Raw genomic sequence first — 19085 nt, forward strand, 5'->3', positions numbered from 1 at the left:
GTACAGAAGTGTTTCCTGTCACCCTGGGGTTTCATTTCCATTGGAAATGCAACATACAGCGCTCTATGTCTATGCAGAAATCACATTACGCAGCAAAGACAATTCCTTTCTTATGACTCTTGTACATCTCACATACAAAACGCCCTACCTTGAAAGTCAGTCCAGCTCGTTTTACCCAACGACCACATCCTGCAGTAGCCTCATGACAGGTGGACTTTTGTCGGGGGGCTGGTATTCAGTCCCATCTCAATCGAAAGGGTTCTCTACCCTCTTTGCTATGTGTCCAGCAATCGAACCCACCAATTGGTGGATGAGGGCCATGGTCGAAAGTGCCGGTCCACCTCCTAACAAGAATAAAGTAGTTTCAGCACAGAATGGAGGCACTTTTCAAAAGCTTCTTCAACAAACAATTGTGCTCCACCACTACTTATCTTTTGAATGTAAACTGATTTACACACAAAAAGATAATAGCGAAGGAACATGCCCGTCCTCATATGTGCTGATTTAGTAAAGCTGATGCTCAAGTATCCTTAGTGGTTCCTTTGGCACAAGAGACTGCTTCAGAATGGTTTTCATACGTAACGCAGGTTGCATGTGTGTGCGATCTTTGCGATAAGACAACACACTTCGTGGAAAGAATGATTATGAGCATATTTTCTCGTTTCCAATGACTCCACATTCCATCACTAATTATCAGCGCTCACGACCATACTTCAGCTCGGCATGCTGAACTGTCACGCACTCATACACCAAATACAAAATGTGTACCAGCATAATAAAAAGGTAGCCCAAATGAGCCAATCATGCAGAACATGTGCGCTTACCAGTTTTGTGGCGCTCTCTCTTTTCTTTCGCCGCTTCCCCTTTCCACCCAGGTAGCACAAAAGAGATACGTAACGTTTTCGTAGCGTTTATCCAAGACGATAAAAACGGGTTAAAGAAGACACGAATGAGAGAACTTCGGCGGGAAAACGTCGTATATCTCTGCTAATGTCCGGCTTAATTACTTTCTTGAGACGATCTAGAACAGGTGTGCAAGACGTATTCGAAAAGCTGGTCTAGAAATAGGATTGGGAAAGACACAAGTAATCCCTTTGCCAAAACTATTCGTAACCAATTTCTAAACGTTTTAGGACGTTATCAAAAAGCTGGTCTAGAAGCGGTCTTGAAAGGTTTACGATCATCTGAAGCTAATTTCCGCGGGTGACGGGCGCGATCAGACATCGTTGTTCAAAACACGCGTTTAGTTTCGCCTCACGCGACTGGCCTATGCCGCGCAGACGTCGTCAGCCGCACCCGTTGGCACGGCCTAGGCCAATCGCGTGAGGTGAAACTGATTGGGCGTTTCGAACAACGATCTCCAATCGCGCCCCAGATGAATAGAAGCGTCGGTGTTGACTGTAAGAGCCATAGTGCAGTGCCAAGCACTGTTCCCCGCATCGCCGGCGCATCCTCTACCAAGTCGCATGAAAATGAGCCTGTTAGGAATAATAAATCCTTAATACCGCCTTTAGTAAGCTACGATGCTTACAACCACAATGGGAATCACATCCTGCAAAGAACAAATGGCCACGTCTTGGCAGGTGTCCATACCAAGCCCTTCATGCCAAGAGTGCATGAAATGAGAACATTGTGACAAAGCAAAAACACTTTAATAAAATGTAATGCTTATGCAAAGTTCGAACAAACTGTGTGAGAAATGCAAATAGAAGTAAAGGTACATCAACAATGACAAAAGTCGCAGAAAGGATTCGTAATGAACTCGAAAGTGAACATTCCAAGTAAAATTGCAAGTACACATACAAAAATGAACAGAAATACCTGGAGTGTACTAAAGTGTCTAATTTATCATAGTAAACTGCGCGTGCTATTAGATGGACTAGAGTTATGCAGAAGTGACATCGGAGCGAATGGAAGAAGTGGACTGAAAAATGCAAGAGTATGAATTGGATGGTAACTGCCTCCAAGCAATGTTACCAATCATGTAGAAGCTTGAAAAGAGCACAAAAAAAAAAAAAATACCACCGCATACCATCATAAAACAATCCTGTGACAGAAATAAAAAAAATGGGAACAATGCAAAATTGGAAATATTGCCTTTAGGATATATCAAAGAAGGTAATGGCGAGAAAAAATAACCATACAACAAAAAAGCAATAAAGTGAAATTAGTACAGAATACTTAAAGGCGGGATTCATTGTAACAAGTGAACACTACTGTAGTACAGCGAACGATGAGACAGTAATGCTGCATCTTGCCACTCCAGAACGTGAGAAATGAATATGCAAGCCTCATATTAGAAACTTACATAAACATGAAAATAAACTGGAATGCACTGGAAGCGGCATTTGTGTAACAAAGGAAGCAATGGTCATAATAAATAGTGAGTGTTTTATCTAAAAAGCCCTTTACAAGAGGCAAAGTTGTACCTCTCTGGCAAAAATAAAGTTGCAACGAATAATTTGCAAACCAGCAAATACATTAATTAGCACACTGACATGTCACACTTTGCGCACATCTCCAGTCTCCTAAAGTAAAGAAAAGCACTCTGAATGAGAAAAACGTTTAACACATGTAGCCCAGAGCAAATTCTTTGCCAGTTCACTCACACTTTCACATCCAAAAACATTTGCCACAAAGTGCAGGCACAGTTCCACTGATGTTAACCAATTCACCCCCACTTTCACGTCCAAAAATATTTGGCACACAGTCCAGGCAGAGCTTCATAGATAAACAGCTTGAGAGCACCCTACAGAGTATTGTGCAGTCCCGCTGCTGGAAATAGAACTGCCGCACATGCTGGTAGTGGTTTCAATGTAGACACACTTGCTGCCCTGGACAGGTATGCTCAGATATCTGCACTAGTGTTCCATTTTGTCGAAGTAGACACATTGATGCACTACGCTGGTAATTGAAATGTTTTGAATGCACAAGTATTGGCTTCACCAGAAAGACTTGCCCACATACCACCACTGGCATATATATGCACTTGCTCTTCACTCAGTAGCATTGAACTTAATGTGTTCCCTATGTGGGAGCCATGTGTAAAACAGGTGTCACACGACCACTCTCGATCGCGATCAAGCCCGATCCGGATGGATATTATCGATGCGACTGGCTCACTCTCGTCGCTTGCGCAGAGGAGCCAATCACGACCGAGAAATTCGATTTGTAACGGACTGGATAGCGGCTAAAAGAGCCCCGTGTGAAACCGGTATCAAATAATGCACAGACGTACGTTAGGAAAATGTGTTGTACAAGGACAACGAACTGCGACATGCCCTGTTGTGCGAAGCGCGCGAACAGAAGACGTATATATATATATATATATATATATATATATATATATATATATATATATAATATAAACTGCGAGAGCGCTTCGCGAACTCCATGCGCACACATGGCACCCGCACGAACTCGTGCAGGCCGCCGTAAAGCGCGACCGGCGCACAGCGTACATTTCGACACATGCCCCAAACTGCAAACAATCGTACTACCTAAAGCATACAAGTTATTTTATACCAAGGGCATACTCGACTCACGTATGCAGTATCCACAAGCGAGTTGTGCAGCGTACATGCTGTATCCATTCGCCAAATAGTAAAATTAATAACAAGCACAAAGCTACATGGGACTCAATATACTACTACCATTTGAGGCGTCAAATAAAATCGAATGTGGCCGTTTCAGGTATTGGACACAATATATGGACACATGTGGTACACGGTAATACCATGAAATACCCATCACGTGGGTAAAGGGGGCGAAAACACAATCGAGAACCTGAAGCGCAAACGATAAAAACACTTTATGGTGCACGCAAAATTCTGTCAGTGCGCTGTAGCGCGAGGGAAGAAAATAGGGCGAGCACTTGACCTCACCTTTTGGGATACCGCACTAGTACTGAATCATTAAAAAAAAGCCTGTTTGATCAAACAACCAGTTCCCTCATCTGCAACACTCTTGCTAAACGGGAGGCTAGAATACCACGATGACGGCTCTATTGTGAATATCGGCAAGGTGCGCACAGACAGAAATTTTGCCGCCTTTCTTCGCATTCTGCAAAATGCTTTCTTGTTAGGATCACGCATAGCGGCCGACCCCGACGCTAGGGACACACAGGCACGATTTCGTCCCTCTAACTTTCGTCCTTATAGTGCCCTTAACGCCTTAATTACAGCGTCAGTGAAAAGGCGCCTCACATAACATGACAATGAACTTGAAGAGTTGATTAGTGCCCTCCACTCCGCGCCCTCCAATTGAAAACACTACTGATTTCCAAATTAAACTACACAAACAGATCGCACAACCCAAACTAATCACAGAACGTCGTTTTCTTGACGGAAAAACCCTGCAACACTTACATGACAAAGGGCAGCGGCAGCACATTCAGAACAGCCGCTATCATACCACAGCGCAATGCAAGTGCGATAACGCTATTATGCCCGGCTCAAACAGATCGCACAACCCAAACTAATCACAGAATGTCGTTTTCTTGACAGCAAAGCACTGCAACACTTACATGACAAAGGGCAGCGGCAGCACATTCAGAACAGTCGCAAACAGACCATAGTGCCATGCGAGTGCGATAACGCAACTATGCCCGGCTTCACGAATAACGTGGCCGCCTTGGTCACATAACAATTGAAAACACTACTGATTTCCAAATTAAAACAACACAAACATATCGCACAACCCAAACTGATCACAGAATATCGTTTTCTTGACAGCAAAACACTGCAACACTTACATAGCAAAGGGCAGCGGCAGCACGTTCAGAACAGCCGCAAACACACCACAGCGCAATGCGAGTGCGGTGACGCGACGACGCCATGACGACGCGACTATGCCCGACTCGCCCGGCTGCTCGGCATCACGAATCACGTGGCCACCTTGGTCACATGATTTGACGACGGTATCGCCACCTTGCACAAGGTTGGATCGCGTTGATGGGTTGTTGAATATTGTAGAAGCCGCTAAAGAGGCTGACGCGCCGTGGCGTGGCGTTTTGACTCGTTTGCAAAACGTATTCACCCCTCGTTTTTAAGCTATCTTGTTTGGAACGTCTTTGATGCGTCGATTTTGGTCAAACATCCGTTTCAGACGTTGAATCCCTTAATATGACGTTTTCAAGACTTTTTGTGCTACCTGGGCACTTGTTTCAGGTTCCAACATTTTTTCACTTGGAGGTGATTGCGCCGCGTAATTCTGTAGTAGGCATTATATTGTTTCCTATCTCTTTCCATGTCTCATTCGTCTTGGTCAATAACGGGATATCAATTTTCTTGCATTCCACAATATGCTTTTAGTTGTTCAGGAGTGCGGTCAGCAGGCTCTTTTCGTCTTCTGTAAAATGGAGTGCCATCTTGCGTTGCAGTGCATTTTTTTAGAAGGAGAGCGCACGTGACTGCAACATTTCAGCATCAAAGGCTGCTGACAGGACAGCAATTTCGTACCAAATGTGGTGCGCAGCCATCGTGCGAGCCCCACAGCTTGGTGTTTTAGCAGATGACACTTTGCTAGCAGATGACATGCACTGCATGCTTACGATGTCTATCACGGGGCCACACTTTTCCTTTCGTTCTCAACAAAGCTTCCATGCGAAGTAGATAATTCGTTTGCTCATGCCTTCTTGTTTTTTGATCAGGTGTTGTCACCCATATGCGTCCGGACACAGGGACTCTACGGCACTTGGTACTCCTCGTTCGCAGCACATGTTGCTGTTTTTTTTCTTGTGTATGAATCCGGCCTAGCGCATTCGTTAGTTTGGTTTTTTCTTCAAAGCGTCACGTAGCCCGACCAGACAAGGGCCTCCACCTTTCTGCTCAAATGCCTACAGGAGAAAAGGGACGCGTAAGCTCCCTCAGAAATTCACTATAGGCCTTGTCTTGGCCTCTTGCATCCGGTTGCCGGCCCTGACTACGCACGGATGCCTTAGGGCAACAGAAAAGAAAAGCGGCTGAACAACCACCATAAGAATCAACCATTTCGTTCGCATCTCTCTGGCCAATCAACAAATGTGCAACAAGACCTTTAATTCAAAAGAAGCTTAGACCGAAAGAAATGTGACTGTAAAAGTTCTTAACTTGAACTCAGATACACTGTCGCATAAAAATGGAGCACCAACTTGAAGAACAGTGAAAGCCGCAACTGAGAAAGCATGTCAAAACATGGAAACTTGAAGACCACTTATACCCGACGGTAACGGGTGCTTTCCGCAAGCAACACTGCACATCGCAGTTGCGGACGTCGCTTGATGGAATAAATTTACCCATACTATACTTAAGCACATATGCCCTCATATATATATGTTTGGAAAGATACATACTTTTTTGGTGTGTAACGTGCCTTACACTAATAAATTTATTATTAACTTCGAACAGAGACGAGCAACCTTCTTTTGCATTGAAGCAAGTCAGCTTGAGCGTCTTTGAAACGAGAAAGCCGACTTGGGCGTATCGAAGTTCGCTTCTTGCTTTGGGCCGATTTCAGCAATTCCAAGCACGGTCCAAGTTAATCTGCATTCAGGGGTTAGTCTCTAGAGGATTGCCACTCAAAACTGTATCGGCAGACAGAATTGCACAGACAGAACCTCTCGTAAGAAAGCTTTTGGTTTTGTGTCTTCAGCAGTTCAAGGTGCTTCACATGTTTTCTCCACTAAATACAGGAAAAGCTCACTCATTTGCTAGTCCAATCCTCCCTGTGGGTGGAGAACAACTGCCACCTGTGATGACCATCTTGGTGGACTCAAACACCCCTGGAAAGGCATAAGCAACTGTGAAAAACGTTTTTCTTTGACAAGTCCCGCAGGGGTGTCTCCGTCAGCAGGCGTTTGGTGTGTTGCGACACCACGTACCGAGCACAAGGGAGTTGGACCCTTCTGCATGTAGCCCTGCCTGGCTTAGTCCTACTAAACAAACTCATCACCATTTGCTCCCTTTACATACCCCCGCATTACCAACTGAACAAACATGAATTTCACTCCTTGATCGATCAATTGCCAGAACCTTATGCTGTTCTTGGCGATTTCAATGCGCACAGCTCCCTGTGGGGCGACTCTCGTATAGATGCACGAGGTCGCCTTGTTGAACAGTTCCTCTTTTCTTCAGGAGCGTGCCTTCTCAATAAGAAAGAACCCACATATTACTCTCTTGCAAACCGATCCTTTTCGTCAATAGATCTTAGTATAGTCTCTCCGTCTGTACTGCCTGAACTTGAATGGGAAGTTACCGACAACCCTTACGGTAGCGACCACTTCCCTATACTGCTAAGATCACATAAAGAAAACGAATATCCGCCACACGCTCCTAGGTGGAAGATTGAGACAGCTGATTGGGAGAAATTTCGATCTCTAACTAGTATCTCATGGGCTGACCTGTCTTCGTTAGGAATTGACGCTGCAGTCGAGTTTTTCACAGCATTCATATTAGATGTCGCATTTAAATGCATATCAGAAGTAAAAGGCTTGGCCTGCAAACGGCGTGTCCCATGGTGGAACGACGATTGTAGGATCGCTCGTAAAAAACAGAACAGGGCGTGGGGGTTGCTACGCGCTTCTCCCACTGCAGAGAATCTAGTCAACTTTAAAAAAGTAAAATCCGAATGTAGGCGAACCCGCCGACAGGCCAGACGAGAAAGTTGGCAGAAGTTTCTATCGAGTATTAACTCGTTCAGAGATGAGGCGAAAGCCTGGAACAGGGTCAGTAGGATAAGAGGCCGACATGCACATGGACTCCCTTTGGTAAACACAGAAGGCGATACCCTACAAGATCAGGCGGACTCACTTGGGGCGCACTTTGAGAGCGTGTCAAGTGCCAACCATTACTCGCAATCCTTTCTGAAATATAAACAAATAGAAGAATGTAAGCCACTCATGAGAAAATGTCAACAGAATCAACCATACAACTGTCCTTTTAGCATTGCCGAGTTGAGAGCTGCCTTGAGCGCATGCAAAAGCTCTGCACCGGGCTCTGATAGAATCATGTACGAAATGCTCAAGAACTTACACAATGACACGCAAGTAACACTACTTACACTTTTCAACACCATCTGGGACGCAGGGTACCTTCCAACGGCATGGAAAGAAGCCATTGTGGTCCCTGTTTTGAAACAAGGGAAAGACCCTTCTTCAGTGGCAAGTTACCGCCCGATAGCCCTCACAAGCTGCATGTGCAAGGTATTTGAAAAAATGATAAATCGGCGTCTCATCCATTTCCTTGAACAAAACAAAATGCTTGATCCCTATCAGTGTGGCTTCCGAGAGGGGCGCTCCACAACTGACCATCTTGTACGTGTAGAAGCAAATATCCGGGACGCATTTGTACACAAACAATTCTTCTTATCCATATTCCTTGATATGGAGAAGGCGTACGATACGACGTGGCGTTACGGAATCTTAAGAGATTTGTCAGAAATGGGCATCCATGTTAATATGCTAAACCTAATAGAAAGCTATCTGTCCAGTCGTACGTTCCGGGTAAAAGTAGGAAATGTACTTTCACGTCCTTTTACGCAAGAAACGGGTGTACCGCAAGGAGGCGTGCTCAGCTGCACACTCTTCATCGTGAAGATGAACACGCTTCGCGCTTCATTACCACCGGCAATCTTTTATTCTGTCTACGTGGACGACATACAAATAGCTTTCAAATCCTGTAACCTCGCAGTGTGCGAGAGACAGGTACAGCACGGCCTGAACAAAGTCTCAATGTGGGCAGACAAGAATGGATTTAAGATCAATCCTAACAAAAGCTCTTGTGTTCTTTTTACAAGAAAGAGAGGCCTGCTTCCGGATCCTTCCTTAGAACTGTGTGGACAACGACTACCTATCAGCAAACAGCACAAATTCCTAGGAATCATACTTGACTACAGACTCACTTTTATTCCACACATTAAATATCTGAAAGAAAAATGTCTAAAAACAATGAACTTAATGAAACTTCTATCCCAGACTACATGGGGTAGTGATAGGAAGTGTTTAATGAACCTATACAAGAGCCTAATTCGGTCTCGATTGGATTATGGTGCTGTAGTATATAACTCTGCCGCCCCGAGCGCACTAAAGATCCTAGATCCTGTCCACCATCTAGGAATCCGACTGGCCACTGGCGCTTTCAGAACGAGTCCCATACAAAGTCTATATGTAGAATCAAATGAATGGTCTCTGCACCTACAGAGATCATACATTAGCTTTACATATTTCCTTAAAGTACGCTCTAATCCTGAACATCCATGTTTTGATACCGTTACTGATATGACGTGCGCTACACTTTTCAGTAAAGCAATGAAGGGGGCTAGTTGGTGAACGTTCATGGTTATACTGCGCTCAGTTTTACAAACACGATACTAAGGAAGGACAGGACGTGGACGGACGAAGCGCTTCGTCCGTCCACGTCCTGTCCTTCCTTAGTATCGTGTTTGTAAAACTGAGCGCAGTATAACCATGTACACTTTTCAGCAATCGTCCTTCCATAAGACAGCCTTTCTCGCTGCGTGTGAAGGAGCTTAGCGATGAAATGCATGTCCCACTCCTCGAGCATCGCTTAATGCACACAATCAAGCTCTTACCTCCTTGGGAGTGGCAGGTGATACAATGTGACATATCCTTTATAAAAGTTACAAAGCACGCTCCTGAGGCCGAAATCCGAATGCATTTCCTAGAACTCCAACACAAGCACTCCTGCGCAGAGTTCTACACAGACGCTTCGAAGTCAAATGCCGGGGTATCCTATGCAGCCGTCGGCCCATCCTTCTCGGAATCCGACGTACTGCATCCGGAAACAAGCATATTTACGGCTGAGGCCTACGCATTACTCTCTGCTGTGAAGCATATAAGAAAATCAAAACTTCCAAAAGCAGCGATCTATACAGACTCCCTAAGCGTCGTGAAGGCCTTGATGTCAGTCTATACACACAAAAATCCTGTACTTAGTGAACTCTACACCGCCTTGTGTAAAGCGTACATATCAAACCAGCGTATCATTATATGCTGGGTGCCTGGCCACAGGAGCATTGAGGGTAACGTTCTGGCGGACGAGATGGCCACGTCAATCGCATCGCAAACTGTTAACCCTTCCGCTGCGGTGCCTGTCACAGATCTGAGGCCTTTCTTGCGAAGGAGATTGCGGGACCACTGGCAACGCATGTGGGACGCGGAAACGAATAATAAGCTCCACCTGATAAAACCACAGTTAGGATTCTGGCCCTCTACTACAAAATCGCGCCGAACAGATGTCCTACTCTGTCGGCTCAGAATAGGACACACGTTTGGCACCCATAATTTTCTACTAACCGGAAGTGAGCCTCCAACCTGTGGTAGATGCGGGGAGAGGCTGACCGTGCTCCACGTCCTTCTGGAGTGTTGGGAAGCCGAATCTGAAAGAATGAAACATTTTTCCTTAGCTTACAGACAGCACATCCCTCTTCATCCAGTAATGTTCCTCGGCCCAGAACCGCTTTTTAACACAGACACTGTCCTAGGTTTTCTGAGAGATGTGGTCCTACATGTTATTAGCCCCATGCATTCCTAGCGCTTCCTCTCTTTAGAGGATGCCGCTGGGATAGTAGTACGATATAGCACATGCCTCCAGACCCTTGAGTTTCAAGGGCTCTAAGGAGGCAGTAGTGCTCTAGCATTTATTATAATCTGATATATTTTACCTATTGTATCTTTTTAAATGCATCGAAATGTTCATAGTACAGGTCATATGTCATCGCCATAATTTTATCATACAGATTTTACGCACTTTAGAGCGTATATTTTAAGGTCTCTTTACAGCCACCTCACACCAACTTCATAGCAATCATAATTACACCGCAAACTCATTACCACAGACATGGCGCTCTTTGGCCACACCTGGCCCTTGCGCCAAAAAACTCCACACATCATCAGGCCTGGTTCCAGATCCTTGTGTTCAACTGTGTGGGCATCAAATACCTATCAATAAAGAACACAAATTTTAGGTATTATACTAGACTCCAAGCTTACTTTCATTCCTCACATAAAACATCTTAAAGAAAAATGTCTTAGAACAATGAACTTACTTAACATCCTATCCCACACAACGTGGGGTAGCGACAGACAGTGTTTATTGAATATTTACAGGAGCCTAGTTCGATCACGGTTAGATTATGGTGCGTAGTATACCACTCTGCCGCACCGAGCGCGCTTAAGATGTTAGACCCCGTTCACCATCTGGGTATCTGTCTGGCCACTGGCGCATTTAGGACAAGCCCAGTTTGAAAGTCTATATGTAGAGTCGGATGAGTGGCCACTCCATCTTCAGAGAACCAACATCAGCTTAACGTATTTTCTCAAGGTTCGCTCTAATAAGGAACATCCGTGTTTCACAACCGTTAACGACTTGACGTGTGAAACACTTTTTCATAATAGACCCTCTATGAGATTTCCTTTCTCACTGCGTGCAATAGAACTTAGCAAGGAAATGGATGTTCCAGTTCTCGAACATCACCTAATGCCTCCAGCTAAGCTAGTACCGGCCTGGGAGTGGCAGGTGATAGACTGTGATGTATCCTTTGTGGAGGTCACAAAGCATGCTCCTGACCTCGAAATCGCTATGCATTTCCGTGAACTTCAATCGAAATACTGCTGTTCCGAATTCTACACAGATGCATCAAAATCAAATTCTGGTGTATCTTATGCTGCTGTTGGTCCCTCTTTTTCTAAATCTGATGTATTGTACCCCTTAACGAGCATCTTCACTGCAGAAACCTATGCCGTACTGTCTGCAGTAAAGCATATAAATAAATTAAAACTCGACAGAGCAATAGTATTTACAGACTCGTTCAGCCTTGTAAAAGCGCTGAACTCTCTACAAAAGCATACAAATCCTGTTTTCATTGAACTCTACTCGCTCTTATGTAATATTTATCTATCACATAGACACGTAGTAATACGCTGGGTGCCTGGCCATAGGGGCATCGAGGGTAACGTGCTAGCTGACAAAATGGCCACATCACTCACATCACTAACCACTTTTCCTACTGCTTCGGTCCCTGTAACAGACCTGAAGCCTTTCATAAGAAGGAAACTGCGAAACCACTGGCAACGTATGTGGGACGCAGAAGTAAATAACAAACTGCATGTGATAAAGCCACAGTTAGGTTCTTGGCCCTCCGTAACAAAATCACGGCGAACAGATGTCCTATTCTGTCGCCTCACAATAGGACACACATTTGGCACGCATAACTATTTACTCACTGAAAACGATCCTCCAACCTGCGGTAGATGCAGGGAGAGGCTGACCGTCCTCCACGTCCTCCTGGAGTGTCGGGAAGCCGAATATGAAAGAAAGAAACATTTTCCCTTAGCATACCGGCAGCACATCCCCCTTCATCCTGTTATGTTACTCGGCCCAGAACCTTTATTTGACACCAACGCAGTCCTAAGTTTTCTGAAAGATCTTGTCTTGCATGTCGTTAGCCCCACATGTTCGTAGCGGGTCCTCTCTTCAGAGGATGCCGCTGTGATAGCTTTTTCGTATAGCACATGCTTCTAGGCCCTTGTGTTTCAAGGGCTCTGGCGAGGCACCAGTGCTACAAGTAATTTTAGCATCCTATATTTTTTTATTTTGCATCATTCTTGTACGATGGATTTTAATGTTCATAGTGTTCGTCATTAGTCATCGCCATAGTTTTATAGCACGTAGGTTTTACGCACTTTACAGGGACAATTTTTAGGCCAGTTTACAGCCAAGTCACATCTCCATAATACATCGTCAACATCACCACTTATCATGGCGCTCTTTGGCCAAACCTGGCCCTTGCGCCATAAAACACCACACATCATCATCATCAATGCGTAGGTTCTTTCTATTTTTGTACTCCTTCCGTCGCTTGTTCTCCCCCACGGACCATTTGAAGCATCTTCTTGGTCAGTTGCACAGTCCACGTCCTAGTTTTCGAACTCCTTAGGGGCCGCGAAAACGTCCGAAAAATCGGCCAGTTGGAAAAAAATAAATGCATGTCATTTACTGCCCTTAAGGGCTCAAACCGCCACAGGCACATTCGAGAACGCTCTGAAGGCCTTTAGGTACACGTATCAGGCATATCGGTGCTCGTACTGTGACAGGAAATACGGGGTGCACGCGTCTATAATTAAGGAATACATACTGTATAATTAAGGAATACATACTGGAATATTGTATCCCGTTGCAATAGCCCCCTTCCCGCGCTTGTTACGCTTCACTGCAATACTTTTGCGCATGCTTCACCAAGTAACATTTCTGTACGGAGGTGAAGCTGACTTTCGAAAACTGGCATTATGCGTGCTTTTCAAGCTTCTAAGCCAATCGCGAAGACCGCAAAGGCGGAGTCCGTGCCATTGCTGACAGCTGCGAATTCTTTCAATGTTGGTGGTGGTAACAACTTTATTTCGTTAACAGAAAGGATTTAGTTGACTTTAGAGAGCTTCCAGGGTGCGTGAGGTGGCCGTCCGATCAGCTCCTCTAGTGCCATCTGTTATGGTCGTGAAGCCCTGTCTGTCGGCGACTTCCAAAGCTCAGCTGACGGCCTGCAGTTGAACCACCGGGTCCGAACTGGACACCGCATCCTCCCACTCTTGCTCGTTAGAGAGCTGCCATTCTCTTTTCGGTTTTAGATTGTCGCACTCGAATAAAATGTGTTTTAAATCTGCCTTTGTGATCCCACAGAGCTTACATTTGGGGGTGTAGACTCCTGGGTAGGCCTTGGAGTATATATAGGGGTTGGGGAAGGTGTTAGTTTGTAGCTTCCGCCAGGCCACTTGTTGATGTTTATTAAGGCTTTTGTCCGGCGACGGGAGCGTCCTTCTGTTGGTTCTGTAATATAATGTTATCTCGTAGTAGGTGGTCAAGGTCTCTCTGACCGACCTCAGGACCGGCTCTCCCACTGCCCAGTTGACGAAACCTCGGGCTAAGTTGTGGGCCGCCTCATTCCCAGGATGCGACGCGTGGGCCGGAACCCATATGATTCTAATGGGTCTGGCGTTGAAATTGTGCGGTTTGAGGATTTGTTTGGCGGGTTTGTGGACCCTCCCTTTTGCAACGTTTCGAACGGCTGTCTTCGAGTCACTAAAAATCGTGTTGGCTTCAGTGCTAATAATGGCTAGGGCGATGGGCCGCTTCCTCCGCCTCGTGTGCCTTTTTGCTCCGCACAGAGGCGGCTGAGATTGGTTTTAGCTAGGTCCATGCCCAAGACGCCTATCGCAAAGGTGTCGTGATCAGAGCTCTGCAACGTCCGTACAGACTGCCTCCTTATGGTTTGAATATTGCCTGTGGAGGGCTTTGGCTCTCGCCTTCCTCCTTTCTGTGTGGTGTTCGGGATGCATGTTTTTCGGGATTGGATCTATTCTCAGATACTTTTGTATGTCTTTAGGCATTTGCACGGCATCCGTCCCTATCCATTCTTGCCTGATATCCAAGGTCCTTAGAATGTGTCTTCCCGTGGGTGTTTTTGTTAGCCTGTCGTACTTTGCGATTCTGTGCGCTTCGACTAGCTCGGGAAGCGTGTTGTGTATGCCTAACATTAGCATCCTTTCTGTTGATGTATGCTTAGGGAGATGAAGGGCTGCCTTGTACGATTGTCTTATGAGGCATTCAACCTTGTTCTTTTCCGCTGCCTGAAGTTTGAGATAGGGGAGAGAATATACTATACGGCTGAGCACGAAAGCCTGCACAAGCGTCCTGATATCTGTTTCTTTCATTCCCTGGTGTTTGTTAGCTATTCGTCTTATGAGCCTGTTGGTTTGTTTAGTGTAGTTGTGTTTTTCCCGTTGTTTTGAATGTGCATTCCCAGGATTCTCAAGGTTTGTACTTCTGGAACTTTTATACCATCAACCCTAACATCCAATTGTGCCGGGGGATCGTTTTTCTTAAGTCTGTGTCTGATAACTAGGATAACTAGGATAGCCGCGATGCATTTATACATAAACAGTTTTTCCTATCGATATTCCTCGACATGGAGAAAGCGTATGACACGGCATGGCGTCACGGGATCTTGCGAGACCTGTCGGAAATTGGCATCCGTGGAAACATGCTGAACACAATTTAAAGCTATTTGTCAAATCGTACCTCCCGAGTAACAGTCGGTAATGCACTGTCACGTCCTTTTACGCGGGAAACTGGTGTACCCCAGGGAGGCGTGCTTAGCTACACTCTCTTTATCGTTAAGATAAATACACTTCGTTCTTCCCCCGCAGGGACGTCTGCGTCAGCAGGCGTTTGATGTGTTGGGACTCCACGTACCCGAGCACACGAGGTTTGGACCCTCCCGCGTGTAGCCGTGCGCGGCTTAGCCGTGTCTGGGGAAAGGGGGATCCTGGGAGTTGAGCTGATGCTGGGTGTTTGGACCTTTAAGGCCCCTCGGCGGAGGCAACACACCCGTTTGGCCTCTGCTTCACATAGACGGCACTCCCGGACTGACCCACCCGGGGGAAATCGGCAGTTACCTTTTCCTGTCCTCCTCTCCAATCTTAGACTTTCTCTCTAGCCTTTTTCATCTTTCCTTTCTTCTCTTCACTTCTGCTCACTTCCTAGTTTTCCCGCAGGGGCGTTTGCGTCAGCAGGCGTCTGGTGTGTTGCGTCACCACGCACCCGAGCACACGAGGGTTGGACCCCGCCGCGTGTAGCCGTGCGATGCTTAGCCGTGTCCGGGGAAAGGATAGGGATCCTGGGGGTTGAGCCGATGCCGGATGTTCGGACCTTTAAGGCCCCCCGGCGGAGGCAACACACCTCTTTGGCCTCTGCTTCACGTAGAGGCACCCTCGGACTGACCCACCCGGGGGAAATCGGCAGTCGCCTCTTCCTGTATCTTTCTCCCTAAATCATAGTCTTTATCTCTCACTTTTTGATATTTGCTGTCTTCTTCTCTCTTCCATTTACTTCCTTTCTCCACGGCGGCTAGGGTTAACCTTGTGTGGCTATCCTACCTTGGGTACACCATATTTGGTTATAGTGACGGCGTACGACTGGCGTCGTGCAGACTCGTACACAAGCTCTGCCGCGTCCCCTCGTTGGGATCCGTTGTGGGCGGTCGGCGCTGTTGCCGAACATACACATTTTTCTCACGGCAGCGCAAGCCTCTATTCTATATGATCGGCGTCTGAAAAGATGCCGCACCGAAGCAATGTTCCAGTTCTCTTTTCGAAGCAACGCTCCATCATTTACCAAGTTCTATGTACTGCACAGTGAAAACAACGTACCAGTGAGAAAGCTCTCTCCATTTCTAGTGGTCAAGTGTCTCAAAGAAAAAAATGGACCTACATACAAAGCCTCAAAAATGTCTAGCGGGGACCTCCTCCTAGAACTAAACGACAAGGACCAAGCGCAAAAGCTCACAGAACTTACCAGTATTGGTAACGCAGCAGTGACAATCTCACCGCACAGAACATTAAATACAAGCAGGCGTGTAATATCAGAGGAAGATTTTATTGGCTTAAGCGACGAAGAATTGCTGGAAGGTTTCCAGGAACAAAATGTTCATCATCATCATCAGCCTGGTTATGCCCACTGCAGGGCAAAGGCCTCTCCCATACTTCTCGAACTACCCCGGTCATGTGCTAATTGTGGCCATGTTGTCCCTGCAAACTTCTTAATCTCATCCGCCCACCTAACTTTCTGCCGCCCTCTGCTACGCTTCCCTTCCCTTGGAATCCATTCTGTAACTCTTAATGACCATCGGTTATCATCCCTCCTCATTACGTGTCCTGCCCATGCCCCCATTTCTTTTTCTTCATTTCAACTAAGATATCATTAACTCGCGTTTGTTCCCTCACCCAATCAGCTCTTTTCTTATCCTGTAACGTTACACCTATCATTCTTCTTTCCATAGCTCGTTGCGTCGTCCTCAATTTAAGTAGAACCCTTTTCGTAAGCCTCCAGGTTTCTGCCCCGTACGTGAGTACTGGTAAGACACAGCTGTTATAAACTTTTCTCTTGAGGGCTAATGGCAATCTGCTGTTCATGATCTGAGAATGCCTGCCCAACGCACCCCAGCCCATTCTTATTCTGATTATTTCAGTCTCATGATCCCGATCCGCAGTCACTATCTGTCCTAATTAAAGGTATTCCCTTACCACTTCCAGCGCCTCACTACCTATCGTAAACTGCTGTTCTCTTCCGAGACTGTTAAAGATTACTTTAGTTTTCTGCAGATTAATTTTTAGACCCACCCTTCGGATTTGCCTCTCCAAGTCAGTGAGCATGCATTGAAGTTGGTCCCCTGAGTTACTAAGCAAGGCAATATCATCAGCGAATCGCAAGTTACTAAGGCATTCTGCATTAACTCTTATCCCCAATTCTTCCCCGCAGGGGCGTCTGCGCAAGCAGGCGTTTGGTGTGTTGCGACACCACGGACCCGAGCACACGAGGGTTGGACCCTCCCGCGTGTAGCCGTGCGCGGCTTAGCCGTGTCCGGGGAAAGGGGGATCCTGGGGGTTGAGCCAATGCCGGGTGCTCGGATCTTTAAGGCCCCCCGGCGGAGGCAACACGCCTCTTTGGCCTCTGCTTCACGCAGACGGCACCCCTGGACTGACCCATCCGGGGGAAATCGGTAGTCGCCTTTTCCTGTCTCTCTCTTCTCAAACCTTCGTCTTTATCTCTCACTTTACATCTTTCCTGTCTTCTTCTCTCTTCTATTTACTTCCTTCTTCTTGGCGGCAAGGGTTAACCCTGTGTGGCTATCCAATCTTGGGTACACCATATTGACACGTGTACTTATCTTTATCAAGCGACCACGTTTCGCCGCTTAACAACTGTAATCGCACGGCGAGGGACGCGCCTGCATGTATCCGACGTTTCTGGAAAGTTATCGATGTTTCTTACCGGCTGTCTGTTGTCGCCGAACCTTGTGTTGTCTGATTTCATCGCCTAACGCGAATGGTGTAGAACTTTGTGGAAGGCACGCGGGTCCCAGCGGTTAATCTGGAACATTCGACGGCTGATTTATAAAAGCCGACGCGCTTGACCCGCTGATCAGATTCACGACGATCGTCGACTGTGTTCGCCGCTCTCGTTGTGCTTTAAGTGTAGCCTGTTTTGTGGGCACAGGTTCGCCCAATAAAAGCTAGTTTTTGCCTTTCACAGTTTTGCTACTGTGTTCTTTGACGTCACGACCACGTGACATCTGGTGCAGGTGCTTTGCGTTCATGTACCGGACGCCCCCACAAAGCCGCGATCCAAGCCCTCACTTGGAAGACACCAACGTCGCCAAGAACCAGCGAGGTAGCCGCAGGCTGCAAGGACTGCCCCCGGAGCACGGACTTTTGCCTGAGACGACTAGGAAGATGGCCACCAAGTCCACCCCAATGACAGCCCCAGCGTCACCCGTCGTGCTGCAGCAGCCCAGTGAGCCTCCGACGTTCCGCGGTTCAACTTTCGAGGACCCGGAAAGCTGGCTTGAGACGTACGAGAGAGTCGCTACCTTTAACAACTGGAACAGCGACGACAAACTGCGAAATGTCTTCTTCGCTTCTTCGAGAAGTCTTCTTCTTCGAGAACCGAGAAGCCACCTTAACGACCTGGGAACTTTTCCGAAGCGGCTTCCTGCAGACATTCGCAAGCGTCGTACGCCGAGAACGAGCCCAAGCGCTATTAGAAACCCGGGTGCAGCTACCTAATGAGACGACCGCGATCTACACGGAAGAAATGAGCCGTCTCTTCCGCCACGCCGACCCTGAAATGCCCGAGGAGAAGAAAGTCCGCCTGCTGATGCGTGGTGTGAAGGAGGAACTTTTTGCCGGAATGGTACGAAGCCCACCGAAGACCGTCGACGAGTTCCTTCGCGAGGCCACCAGCATCGAGAAGACACTCGAGATGCGAAACCGGCAATTCGACCGCCGCACAAACTCGACAAACTACGCCGGAGTTCAATCACTGGCCACCGACGACCTGCGCGAGACTATCCGAGCGGTCGTGCGGGAGGAGCTACAAAAGCTGTTCCCACCATCGCAGCCTCAAGTGGCTTCGATTGCCGACGCCGTGCGTGAGGAGCTCCAACAACAACTTGGAGTAGCCCCTCTATCGCCCCAGCCTGAGCCGCAAGCGATGACCTACGCTGCCGTCGCACTCCGTCAAGGTCCCCCTCCGCGA

The sequence above is a fragment of the Dermacentor variabilis genome, chromosome 9 (assembly GCF_050947875.1).
Source record: "Dermacentor variabilis isolate Ectoservices chromosome 9, ASM5094787v1, whole genome shotgun sequence".
Taxonomy (NCBI): domain Eukaryota; kingdom Metazoa; phylum Arthropoda; class Arachnida; order Ixodida; family Ixodidae; genus Dermacentor; species Dermacentor variabilis.